The sequence below is a fragment of the Magnolia sinica genome, chromosome 1 (genome assembly GCF_029962835.1).
Source record: "Magnolia sinica isolate HGM2019 chromosome 1, MsV1, whole genome shotgun sequence".
Lineage (NCBI taxonomy): Eukaryota > Viridiplantae > Streptophyta > Magnoliopsida > Magnoliales > Magnoliaceae > Magnolia > Magnolia sinica.
This window is the reverse complement of record NC_080573.1, coordinates 76,168,841-76,181,781: the sequence shown is the minus strand read 5'-3', so window position 1 is coordinate 76,181,781 and position 12,941 is coordinate 76,168,841. Positions and strand designations below refer to the sequence as shown.

At 39.5% G+C, this 12,941-nt stretch overlaps 1 non-coding gene across 1 annotated transcript; it reads right to left on the bottom strand.

Moving 5' to 3' along the window:
* Positions 1-12,118: 12,118 nt before the first annotated feature.
* LOC131222222 (small nucleolar RNA R71) lies at positions 12,119-12,226 on the bottom strand. The gene has a single exon (XR_009159934.1). It is a non-coding gene; the product is annotated as a small nucleolar RNA R71 (small nucleolar RNA).
* Between the last annotated feature and the right edge of the window lie 715 nt (positions 12,227-12,941).

Genomic DNA, 12,941 nt, shown 5'->3' with positions numbered 1-12,941 from the left:
GTCAAACTAAAGCTTTAAAAAGAAAATTTTCTTAAATTATAAGAAGTGGAAAAATCTCATCTTTCTGATTGTTATAAAAAAGCTAAATGTGATTTAAATTTCAAAACTTTTGAATTTGAAAAACTCAGTTCAGAAAATGAGAAATTAAAACTTAAAGTTTCTTTTTTATTGAGTTCTAAGGATACATGGAGATATGCCCATGGAGACCCTAAGCTTGAAAAAGTATTAACCACATCTAGGAAATGTGGAGATAGATTGGGTCTGGGCTATATCAAAGACACTCCTATGCCAACAACGGCAAACAACAAAACAAAGCAAAGGATGACTACAACTACAACTACTCGTCGGAATCGGGAGATAGAGGCGGGGCACCCTTATCCTGCAAACAACACAGGATAGACTTCAGAGTTCGAGTCACCTTCTTAAACTTATACTTTATAAGGCCTCGAAGATCTATGATATCCTGGCGTAGAACAGCCTGACCTTCCTTAAGCCGAGTGATACGGGCATCCCTGGCAGCCTGATCTACGCTCTGCTCTGGTGCCACAGGAGGAGAACTCTCACTCATATCCTGGGCCTCTACCTCTTTCTCGTCCTGCTCTTCTTCTTCTTCAATCTTAGCTCCACCCTCGCCATAACTCTCTTCCTCATCGCTCTCTGACAACTTAAAAAATTCAAAACCCTTTCAAGCTTCTAAAGTCAATCCTAATAACATCAACTTTAGAAATCAAAGTTATAACCTTTTAGCTGAAAAAATAGTAGACTTACTCAAAGAGCTTCTCAAATCTAACTCTAATATTAGAGTTAATAAACAGAGAAATTTTAATTCTACCAAGTCAAGGAAAACCAATACTACTCCTATACCCAGAACAACAATGAAATGGGTTCTTAAAGTTACTTGTCTTGTTACCCACACTGTCTTCAAGGCTTCTAGTAATTCAAAATAGTACCTAGACAGTGGTTGTTCAAGATATATGACAGGTGGCAAAAATATATTCACCAACTACAAAGAAATGAATGATGGCTCAGTTGCTAGTTTTAATTGTGAAGATTCTCAGAGAAAATTTCACCCAATCAAAAGGGGGCAAATTCGCAATAAAGCTCTAATACAAAGCTCCATTCTCCACCCACAAAGCTTCAATGCAAAGTTCTAAAAGCTAAGCAAAGATTGAAGAGTAAAGTTAAGCAACGATCGAAATAACTATGATACAATACATACGTTTAAGCTGCAATCAATGGCAACTATTCATCGAAGCACTATTCATTGCACAGCCTTGTGCTTTGTAGTTTTGAGGCTTCCCCTTGTAGTTTGATTTTCGTTGCATACACCTCTCAAGTGTCGACTCGAAGTAAAGGATTTTGGACCCGCACAACTCCTCTGTCACTCTGACGGACACCAAATACACCGAAATGTTGTTAAAATCGTTATTGAATTGATTATCCTTTCTTTCATTGTATAGATTTATTGTACTTTCTCTTAGAATTAAGGGATAAGAGGATGTAATTGAAACGCAGAATTAATAAAATCTATGATGATGAATGTTCTTCTATTTTCTTTGTTATTATTGAATGATAATCTCCTCATCAAAACTTGCCACTATAACAGCTGTGGCAACTCCATCTTTGAGTAACTTGATCAGAGAACTGTTTTTCAACGCTGCTCCTGCTGCAACGATCTCTTCGATCAACTCCAGCGACTCTTTCTTTGAACTCCATGGGTAGGGAATTGTTCTTTAATGCGGCTCATACTGCAACAATCTCTCTGATTGTCTCCTTTATTCATAGTCTGCATAATCTAAGATTTCAAATGGTAATCTTTCCTGCAACGCATCCAACTATCATTTGCATAAACTGGATAATTATAGCCAGGAATTATGAAGCATGATACAGTGTGAACGTTCAAAAGTTGCTTCCATTTCAAGGCCCGGTTATATGGTTCGATGTAATAACTTCTCATTGTTCTAGTAATGATATCGCAAGTCTCTGAGTACTGGACCTGATGGAGACAAGAAATGAATTTTCTCCAAAAGGGATAAAACAATCATCAGTCACTTATATGACCTCCGAAAAGCTAGTAAATGGAAATTGAAAGAAGTCTTCTCTATTTTTTTGAATCAGTAAAGGTCGAAGGAAAATATACTCCTAGCCATCCTATGAAGAAATGATAAGGAGCATAAACTAGAAAAGACTCAACAGTTGAGCCTTTAGAGTTGGAAATGTAAGGCTCGTATCCTAGTCCATACCATTCTTTAGACTCCTGTGATCCTTCCCGTCGAATTCTGACAACCCACGGCTTATAATCGGCGTTTGAACGTGACCCTAAGTCACATCCAAAAGATCTGAGTTGACTCAACTCGAAACTTGTACCCTAGCAATCGCGCCATCGTCTTGGTTCCAACACCACGTCTTACACACTGATGCGATACCCAGGCCAGGAGTTGTGGGCCCGCATTTATCTCCAGGAAAATGTCGCGCATTGTGAATTCTGAGAGAATTTCTATCCCATCCATCACATCAATCAATCAAGTACGAGTAAAGTACAACCCATCTCTCTCTTACCAACAAAGCATGACACCCATCTCTCTCTCATTCTTAATGTCAATCAAGCCCATACCCTCCTTACAACACCCATTCCTCCCATCCCATCTCTCTTACAACAACCCATCCCCTCTCTCATTTCTCTCTTCATTCCCAAGCAACCTAATAGGAGTGGACATCCAAGCATTTCCAAGAGGAGAGCCAAGTGTGGCCCACTTCTTACCCCAAGATCTCATCATCCAACCATTCAATTCTAATCATCCTCCATCAAAGAGGAAGCTTAAGAGCTTGAGAGATGAAGGAGCCAAGAAGAAGTGAAATCGGTGGATGTTTTTGTAGGATTAGATTGTATTTTGATGATGGGCCAAGTGGGGCCTACTGATTGATGGTATGGATCTCACTTTGGACCCTAGGTTTGGCTGATGGCCCACCATGATTCTTATGATCATCCCATGATAGGGCCATTCTCCATGGACCCCATCATGATGTTTATTTTTTCCATTTATGGAAAGATCATCTAGACCTTGTATCTTTTAGTGGAAAGGGATCTCCACCATTGATTTTTATGATTAAGGGCCCACATGACTTAGGACCTATTTTAATGTATGTATTGTATTTACATGGCCCACCTAAGGAGGGCTCATAGTGGCGGAGCCCCTCCCCTCCATCGTCATTTCTCTCTCTCTTTATCTCTCTCTTTCCCATCTTGGGGCCCACCAAGAATGTATGAATTTTATCTATGCCGTCCACCGATCGGACCCACCTTGTTGTCCACTAGTGGGACCACACACTATCCAAATGGGCCTGCATGACCAGCCGGTCATATAGGCCCAAAGACAGGGAAAATACAAGGATTAGCTAGATCCCAAGCTGGGTGGGCCACCTACGTGGGACCCACCATCATGTATGTGTTGTATATCCTAGCCGTCCCTCCTGGATGGGCCTGAAATAAGGAAAGCAAATATCAGCTTGATCGGGTGGGCCACTATGTGGCACCACCTTGATGTTTGTGTTTTTACCACACCGTCCAGACCCTGAATGGTGAGGCCCTACTGTAATGTATGGGTTTCATCCTCACCGTCCAACTGCTGGATGGTGGGGCCCCACCATAATGTATGTATTAAATCCACGCCGTCCATTAAATTTTCTAGCTCATTTTTAGGCCCTGGTCCGAAAAATGAAGCCAATCCAAATCTCTGGTAGGTCACACTATCAAAAATATTATTTTAATAATGAAATTTTCTATCGAAACTGTTAGGGCTCGCTGTGACATTCTGTACGCCCCAAAATATTGAATATTGGGCTTCTCGGATCTGTCACGAACCAGAGAATGCAACAAATGGACTGGATCATCCTCATGTGGGCCCCACCTATGAAAAACCATGGAAAATAAAATAAAAATTATATATATGCGAGACACTACTGCTGCCAGTGTCTAGAGGACGCTGTAGCAAGCAGCGTCCAGCTGCTTGGAATGGCTGGGTCTGTGGGACCCAGAAGTAGGCCCCACTATGATGAATGTCAAACATCTACACCGTGCATTTGATGAGTCCCCTTTAGAAATTGGGATACCCCCTAAAAATCAGCCATATATAGAATTCAGGTGGCTCACACCATCTAAAATCAAGTGAAGACATGATAAATCATTTAAAAGCATTTGCTGGGGTCCACCTGAAATTTGGATGCTTCTGAAACTCGGTCTAACCCTATAACCAAGTGGGACACACTTAATAGATGGGTTGGATTTGTGAACCATGGCTTAGTGGGCCCAACTATTGATTGTGAATGTTTTAATGGAGGGTAAACCTCTCAACTGTGTGCATGGTGTGGCCCACACAAGCCACAGATTGACTTGATTCTAAGTCCTAGGCCTCACAATGATGTGTGTATCAGATACACCCTGTCCATTCCTTTTTTCTTAGGGTGTGGGCCCCATTGTCTTGAGAAGCCCACCCTATGTATGTGCCCAACCATTAGCTGCCTTATGCAGGCCCACCATGATATATGTGTTATATGCATGCCATCCATCAGTTTTGTGGCCCACCTAGTCAGGCCCACCATGATATATGTTCCATCCAGGCCGTCCAGGTATTGGACGTCCAGCAAGCCCAGATGGGCTAGACATCTAGCCCTTGGAGCCCATCATGATGTATGTGTTGTATACATGTTGTTCATCCCTTTCGTTGGGTCGTGGGCTGCTTCATGAGGCCCAATATGATGTAGGTGTTGTGTACACACCGCTCATCCATTCCCTGGATACTGGGGCTGTATGTGAGGCCCATTGTGGGTGTATGTGAGGCCCATTGTGGCTATATTTGATGCCCATTGTGGCTGTATATGAGGCTCATTGTGGTTGTATGAGAGGCCCATTTTGAATGTATGAGGCCCATTGTGTTTATATGAGGCCCATTGTGATTATATGAGGCCCATTATTTTGTGAAATACACCATAATGGATGTGCTATATATATACCTTGTTCATCCATTTTTCTAAGCTATAAGGCTGGCCTGTGAGGCCCGCCATGATGTATATGTTGCACACACGGCCCACTCATTGTTTCAGGGCCATGGGCCCCTTTGCCATGAGAAGCCCACCTTGATTTATATGATTATATGTATCAAATCCATACATTCCCTAGGCCACGAGCCACCTTGAGAGGCCCATAGTGATGTATATGTTTTATGCCCATGTTAGGGGCTGCCTTGTGAGGTCCACCATGTGTGAGTGATGTGTATACATTGTCCATCCACTTTCTAGATAGTATTAGGGCCGTGGACCCCCATTATAAGCTAGATTCCATATCCCAAATGGGTCGTGCCTTAGGGGGCAATGGTGGTTAAATGTCCACGATGTAAACTTCCCTAAGGCTCATCGTTATGTCCATTTCCACCTTACCTTATTGGGCTAACCCAAGCCGTTGGGCCCCATTTGATAATGATACTCTCCACTATACCCTGTAGGACTACCCAAACCTTAGAGCCCATCTTGTGTTCATACTGGCTCTTCCATAGGAAATGTGGCCCACCTAGATGCGTGTGTCTTGCCCAAATGTAGTGAATATATCCAAGTCCCACTTAGATGATGAGCGGGCTACCCAATCCGTGTGTAAGGACACATTGTCCTAGATGTATGAACTCCACCAAGCCCACTTTGTGTATGTATCGGGCCTCATAAGGAAGCCCAATTGTTCACCCTTTTAACTCACCTTATGAACTCACCTCATTATATACCCACTTGACTCACCTCGTGAGATGTATCCTACCTTGTAATCGATTTCTAGGACCTCGTGTTATGTATATATCATCCACACTGTCCATTTACCTTCTTAGGATGAGTGCGAGGCCTATGTTTGATATTAGTACCTCATCATCACCCCTCCCCCCTTACTGTAGATGGAAGAATATATAGTATCAGGTTGGTATATCCACTATGTAGAACCTATCTCGATGTATGAACTAGACCCGTCATCCCCATCTTGGATCATGTAGAACCTTGGAAAGCTAATGTAAGACATACCGCATGGGCTCCTATAGTTGTAGAAGGAGCATGTTGTTTAGTTTATACTCTGGGTATGTGACATGTCGGTGAAGATCGATTGTGGATTATTATTGTCCGCCTTACCAGATAATCATGCCTATGTACTTTATTACATCGTGATACATGCCCATACGCATCATACATATGCTTGTTATGAGGAGTGACTGATCATAGCATGTACCGTTGGACTGGTTTATTATGGGACTCCTTATGAGATGGAGTGGCCCCACATGAGTGCGCGGTACGCGCAGGTTTGATGCATGACTGGATACTATGACTCATGCATCTCACATTTATGTGACATGACCACTATTCACCCTAGCGACATCAGGGTTGTGGCCTCCACAGGCATGCCGTGGATAGACAGATGGGCCATTGAAAATGTTTAGTTCGAGCATCTGGGCGCATTAGTTGACCGTGGGTGAAAGTCCCTAAACCTCCGTGGCCATGAGACGCTCCAACGTTTAAACCGAGTGGATACGTGAGCGCATGAGGGTCGTATACCATTAGGCCGCATCTCCTATTATGTCATGGTCGGTTAGAAGGGGGTGTGGTCTTATTCGCCCGAGTGAGGGGGCTGTAAGCTAGGCTGAGTTTGACCAGCTCATGAGTGGGTCCGCTACCAACGAGTAGGGCCGATATTGGTAGGCGGGTAGTGAAGTCTCTTTCACTCGCTTGGTTGCACGGCTAAGGAGGTGGCAGCCAATGTGGAGTGTACTAGACCCCAGTGATGATCTTAGAGATGTACGGTACTGATATGTGGACCTACTAAGTAGGAGTTGCGTACTCAGCATCTCATTCATTCACTATCCACTCTGGCTGGTAGTGCGCAACTAGATCATATGTGTACCCTCGCAAAGGCCATGATTTTGGTTGAGTACATGACTAACCTAAGATTAGGAGTTTACCACATTGTGTCCAGCTATCCAAATCATGTATGTGCCAGTTTGGATAGAAGTCCCTTGTGATGAACCCCACAGCTTGCGATACTACATACTATCATCCCGACTTCAGACTCCAGCTTGGTCATTTCATTCACACTGCATATTGCATTGTATCCTCGACATCTGATATTTGGCTCTCTATGACTTCGCATTTGTATAGCCGATCTGCATTACATACTCTGATATTATATGACTTATGGATTTGTCAGTATTTTCGCTTACTCTAATATTTGTATGCTTGGTACTTATCTTGCACACACACTTACACCACCCTCTAAGCTTTCTATAAGTTTATGCACGACCGTTGTGTGCAGGTGACGTTAAGTTGCAGTAGCATTATAGCAAGAGCTTGTGGCAGATCACTTTGGAGATTTTGTTATTTATGTATTTACCTTTCAGCATTGTACTTGAATGTTTATATTAGTGGATATATGGTGTTGATGTTGTTGTTTGTGAGTTAGTTATGCTTGTGGTTATGCTCCTTTAGAAAAAAAATTACACTAAAAATCCTCATTGTAGGAACCCATGATCGGAATCTGGCGTATGGGTGCTGAAAGCTGAGAATGGGGTACTACGGAGGCTGTCGGTGCCAGATTCGGTGACCGGGAATTCTGTGAGCTCGGTTTCTAAGTTTGGGGCATGACAGGAAATGACATCTTCGACAGTACGATATAATGAGCAAAGAATACAACAAATGCTATCCATCCTTTAAGGGTATCAGCAGGCTTTATTTCATAAATATTATCTTATGAAGAAATCTTTATGTAAAGTTGGCCTGAAGAGGGGGCATGATATATTTCTTTAAAGTAATTTATGCCTTACTCTTTCTGATTTCTTATGCGCGATGGAGGAATCGATATGACATAATCAACTGAGAAATAATCATGCACTAAGTAATATTGATGAGCCCACCAACACATCCAACTATAAGAAGCATGAACTGGATAATTATAATCGGGAATTATGAAGTGTGATCCAGTGTGAACGTTCAAAAGTTACTTCCATATTAAGGCCTAATTATATGGTCCTATGTCATAACTTCTCATTGTTCTAGTAATGATATCGTAAGTCTCTGAGCACTGGACCTGATGGAGACAAGAAATAAATGTTCACCAAAGAGATAGAACCATCATTAGTCAATTCTATGACCTCTGAAAAGCTAGTAAATGAAAATTGAAAGAAGCCTTCTCTATTTTTCTGAATAAGCAAAGGTCGAAGAAAAATACACTCCTAGCTAGCCTATGAAGAAATGATAAAAAGCACAAACTAGAAAACACTCAGCAGTTGAGCCTTTAGAGCCGAAAATAACATCTCCGAAAGCATGATATAATGATCAAAGAATGCAACAAATGTAATGCAAAGCACGCTAACAAGCACAAAGATGGAATGACTAAATCATTATCATATTGCAAATATTACAATATTCTAAAAGCTTTCAATTTAGTTTCATGAAGTATCGATGTGCAATAAAAGGCCTACATAGCCCTGTGCTTTGCAATTTTAAGGGTTCCCTTTGCAGTCTGATTTTCGATGCATACACCTTTCAAGTGTTAACTCAAAGTAAATGATTTTGGACCCGCATAACTTCTCTGTCACTCTGACGGACACCAAATATGCTGAAATGATGCCAAAATTGCTATTTTGATTATCCTTTCTTTCATTGTATAAATTCATTGTACTTTGTCTTAGAATCAAGGGATAAGAGGATGTAAACGAACTCATAATAAATAATAAATATATGATGATTATTCTCATCATCCTTTCTTTGTTATTATTGAATAAGATAATCCCCAAATCAAATACCTTTCATTTCTGATCAGAAAAAAAATGACGAGTCTTCAATTGTAATATGCTTATCCTTCTGAACAGAATAACGATGCCTTCCTATCTCTTTATCTCCTAACAATGAAGGAAGGTTATCTCAAAAAATTTACAGAGGTGGAGGAGGATGAAAATATGAAGAATTATCATTATCTTCTGGATGATCTAAAAATTCAGATATATTCTTTGGATTCTTCAAAAGAGCACCAAGTTAAGTCAAGTCAAGTCCAATAAAGTCAAGTCCAGTCAAATCAAGTCAAGTCATGTCCAGTCAAAGTATGTTCAGTCAAAAGTATACTAGCTCCACTACTTAAGGCTTAAACTATGTGTAGCATCAAAATGCTACAGATACATATATGATCATCTATTTTACTTAAGATATGCTTAAATATGCAATTGCCTGATATGATAAAATAAATCATGAAAATCTCAAACACTAATTAAACAACATATAGAAATGCGTTTCTCTTTAATTAGGTTCAAATTACAACAATTACAAGTTTGTTCGAAATGCTTGCTACTTTCTATTCAAAGGTTAAATTCTTCAAGATTAACTATGAGTCTTTAATTATAATATGCTTATCCTTTCGAAAAGAATAACGATACCTTCCTGTTTCTTGCTCTCCTGACAATGAAGGTTATCTCGTAAAATCTACAGAGGTAGAGGAGGATGAAAATATGAAGAATTATCATTCTTTTCTAGATGATCTAAAAATTCAGATGTATTCTTTGGATTCTTCAAAAGAGCACTAAATGCTATCCATCCTTCAAGGGTATCAGCAGGCTTCATTTCATAAATATTATCTTCTGAATAAATCTTTATGAAAAGTTGGCCTGAAGAGGGGGCATGATATATTTCTTTAACATAATCTATGCCTTAGTCTTTCTGATAATTTCTTATGCGTGGCGGAGGAATCGATATGACAAAAGCAACTGAGCAATAATTGCATACTAAGTAATATTGATGAGCCCACTAGTGCATTAGCTGGGAATTATGAAGCATGATCCAGTGTGAATGTTGAAAAGTTGCTTCCATATCAGGGCCCAGTTAAATAATCCGATGTTGAGGGTCAAATATTGCTTATTATCCCCCATTTATATCTTGGTTTTATGAATATGATACTGGTTAATGTTCTATTTTACTCATGTTTGTGTTGCAAGGTGAATTTAAGAGCTTAGATTGAAAAGGGTGCTGAAAGCATGAATTTGATGCTTAAGAATCACCAAGGTAAGGGATGGATCTTAGGAGACCAAGATTGAAGAATTCACATGCCAAAGATCCAAGAAAACCAAGTGAGGAATGAAGAGAATAAAAGATTTGAAATGAAGAAAAGGAATCTTGAAATCATCTTGAAAAAATATATTATAAAATCTGGGTCATTTGGTGAAATTGCGTAGAGTGAAGTTTATTTTGGAAAACTATGCAAAGTGAAGTCTATTTTAATAAACTACGTAAATTTGAGGCGGTTTCTAGAGTTTTCCAACTAAGTGCGAAAGTTGGAGTTCCACAACTATAATAGGACTCCCTAGGATGTTCCTAGGCATCTTCTAGGGTTTAAGGAGTGGAGCAAAAGGGTGGAGAAGTCATCGCCAAGAGTTTTTCTTTTTCTTCCTTAGTTGTTTTCTTGTTTTTCTTAAGAGACTTCAGTCCTATCATGTCTATGGTTGGCTAAACCTCTTAGCTAGGGCTAAGAGATGAAGCTAATGGCATGATGGGATATTTCTATTGCTTTAATTCATGTTTATGTTGAACTCCATGGATTCTAATTTGATATTGAAGGAATACTTTCAGTTTTTAATGGTTTATTGTGACTCAAATTACAGTAGATCTGCTATAGCTTTGAGTATCTTCTTTTCCTGATTTGAGATTGTGAAATTAGTAAGTCCTTTTGTTCACCATCATCCCTTGGGCATGGTAGGGTGATGGAATCCTTCCTAATCTTCACAATTTTCCTGTTTTGAGATTATGGGATTAGTAAATCCTATTGTTTCCCATTGTCTCCTGGGCATGGTTTGGTGATGGAATCCCTGCCAATTATCATAGTTCTCCTTCATTGAGAATTAGGTCAATAGACATTCAAATTTAGTTTTATTGATATATTTTCCAATTGGATAGGATATGACTCCAATTCTAATTGTGTTACTTGAATCAAACAAGAGCGTTCCCTGGTCACTAGAAGTGGATCCTTGGCACCCTAGTTCCTACCTTTGAATTTCTTAAGTTTCTAATTAAATCTCTCATAATTACTTCCTTTTATTTCAGATTTAGATTCACATATTTTTCTAGTTCTACTTCCAGTTGCTTTTAGAATACTCACGAGATTAGTCTTCGTGGATTCGACCTTGGTCTTACCGAGATTTGACCTAGGATAGAATCTTTCCTAATTTATTTTTCGAAACGAATTTTTTATTTTTTAGAAACTTTCCTAATCCATTTTTTAAAAACTAATTTCCTTTCCTTTTTCTGTTTTTAGAAACTAACTTACTTTTTATTTTTAAAAACTATCCTTTTTCTTTTTGTAGAAACTAGGTTGCTTTCTTAGTTCTTTTTTAGAAACTAATTTACTTTCCTTTTTCTTCTACAGGATCCCAAAATAGAAACTTCTAACTTGGTAACTTCTTTATAATTCTCTCTCTTTTTATTTCTAGATTTCTATTTCCCTCTTTTCTTTTAGGTTTAGGTTAGATTCTAAAATTGAGGCTGAGAGTGTTTCATGCCCAAGTAGGTCCGTGATAACGCTCAACATCTCTTGAGAGGAGGAGGATTGGTTGAGGGGTTATTTATCTATCAAAGGATTAGACACCACTCGAAATCCATAGAGTTAACTGAAGTTACAATCAACTGGCCAATCAACCTCCAAATCCACCTCAACATAGGGTTAAGGAAATCCATGATGAGAATGAGGTGCATCATGCACCCCCATCTCGTACTTTACAAGACTATTTACAACCGGCGGGGGTGAACACACCTTCATGCATGATTTTTCTAGAAAATACAGGACATATGGATATCAAGCCAGGGGTGATCCAACTCCTTCCAAAATTCCATAGACTTGAATCTGGAAATCCATATTTACAAATGAAAGAGTTTAATGAGATCATAGCCACTCTATATTTTCCAACCGTGTCTAAGGACATGGTTAGACTGAAACTCTTTCCCTTTTCCTTAAAAGACAAAGCTAAGACGTGGTTACATTTGTTACATCCACGATCTATTGGCAGATGGAACGACATAACAAAGGAGTTCATAAAGAAATTTCTCCCATATCATAAAATGAACACCTTAAAAAATCGATCATGAACTTTGGCCAAAAGGAAGATGAAACATTCTTCCAATGTTGGGAGCGGTTCAAGGATTTTGTTAATTCATGCCCACAACATGGTTTTGAAAGTTGGCGAATAACAAGTTTTTTTAATGATGGACTGACTTCTTCCATGCATTAAATAGTCGAGACAATGTGCAATGGGGAATTCATGAACAAAGAGGTTGATGATGTGTGAGATTATTTTGACAAGCTTGCTGAAAACACACAATCATGGGACGTCTCTCCAAAATCAAGCACCACTTCTAGGCCTACTTAATCAAAGGAGGGGTAGAATTTATTTTCTGAAAGAAGATGATGATATAAATGCTAAAGTGGCTAATCTCACAAGAAAACTCGAGGCCATAGAACTAAAGAATGATAAGGCTACGGAAACTGTATGCGGTATTTGTGCTTGCAACATTCACACAACTGAAAATTGTCCAACATTACCTGCTTTTCAAGAGGTACTAAATGAGTAATCTAATGCCATGAATAATTACCAAAGACCTTTTAGTGGATCCATTCAAATACATACAATCCTAGTTGGAGAAATCAGCCCAATTCAGTTGGGGGAATGGACAAACTGCTACTCCTCAAGAATTCCCTAATCAAATTCTAAATCAAGGGAAATCTCAAGAGGATCTGGTTCTAAAGCATCTTCAAAATTAAGAGCGTTTCAATTAGGGTATAGTACAAGCCTTTCAAGACCTTACAAAGGCCATATAAGGGCTTGAGACAAAAAATGCAATGGGGAAAAGGAAAACCTTCCAGCTTAACCTCTTCCCAATCCAAAACA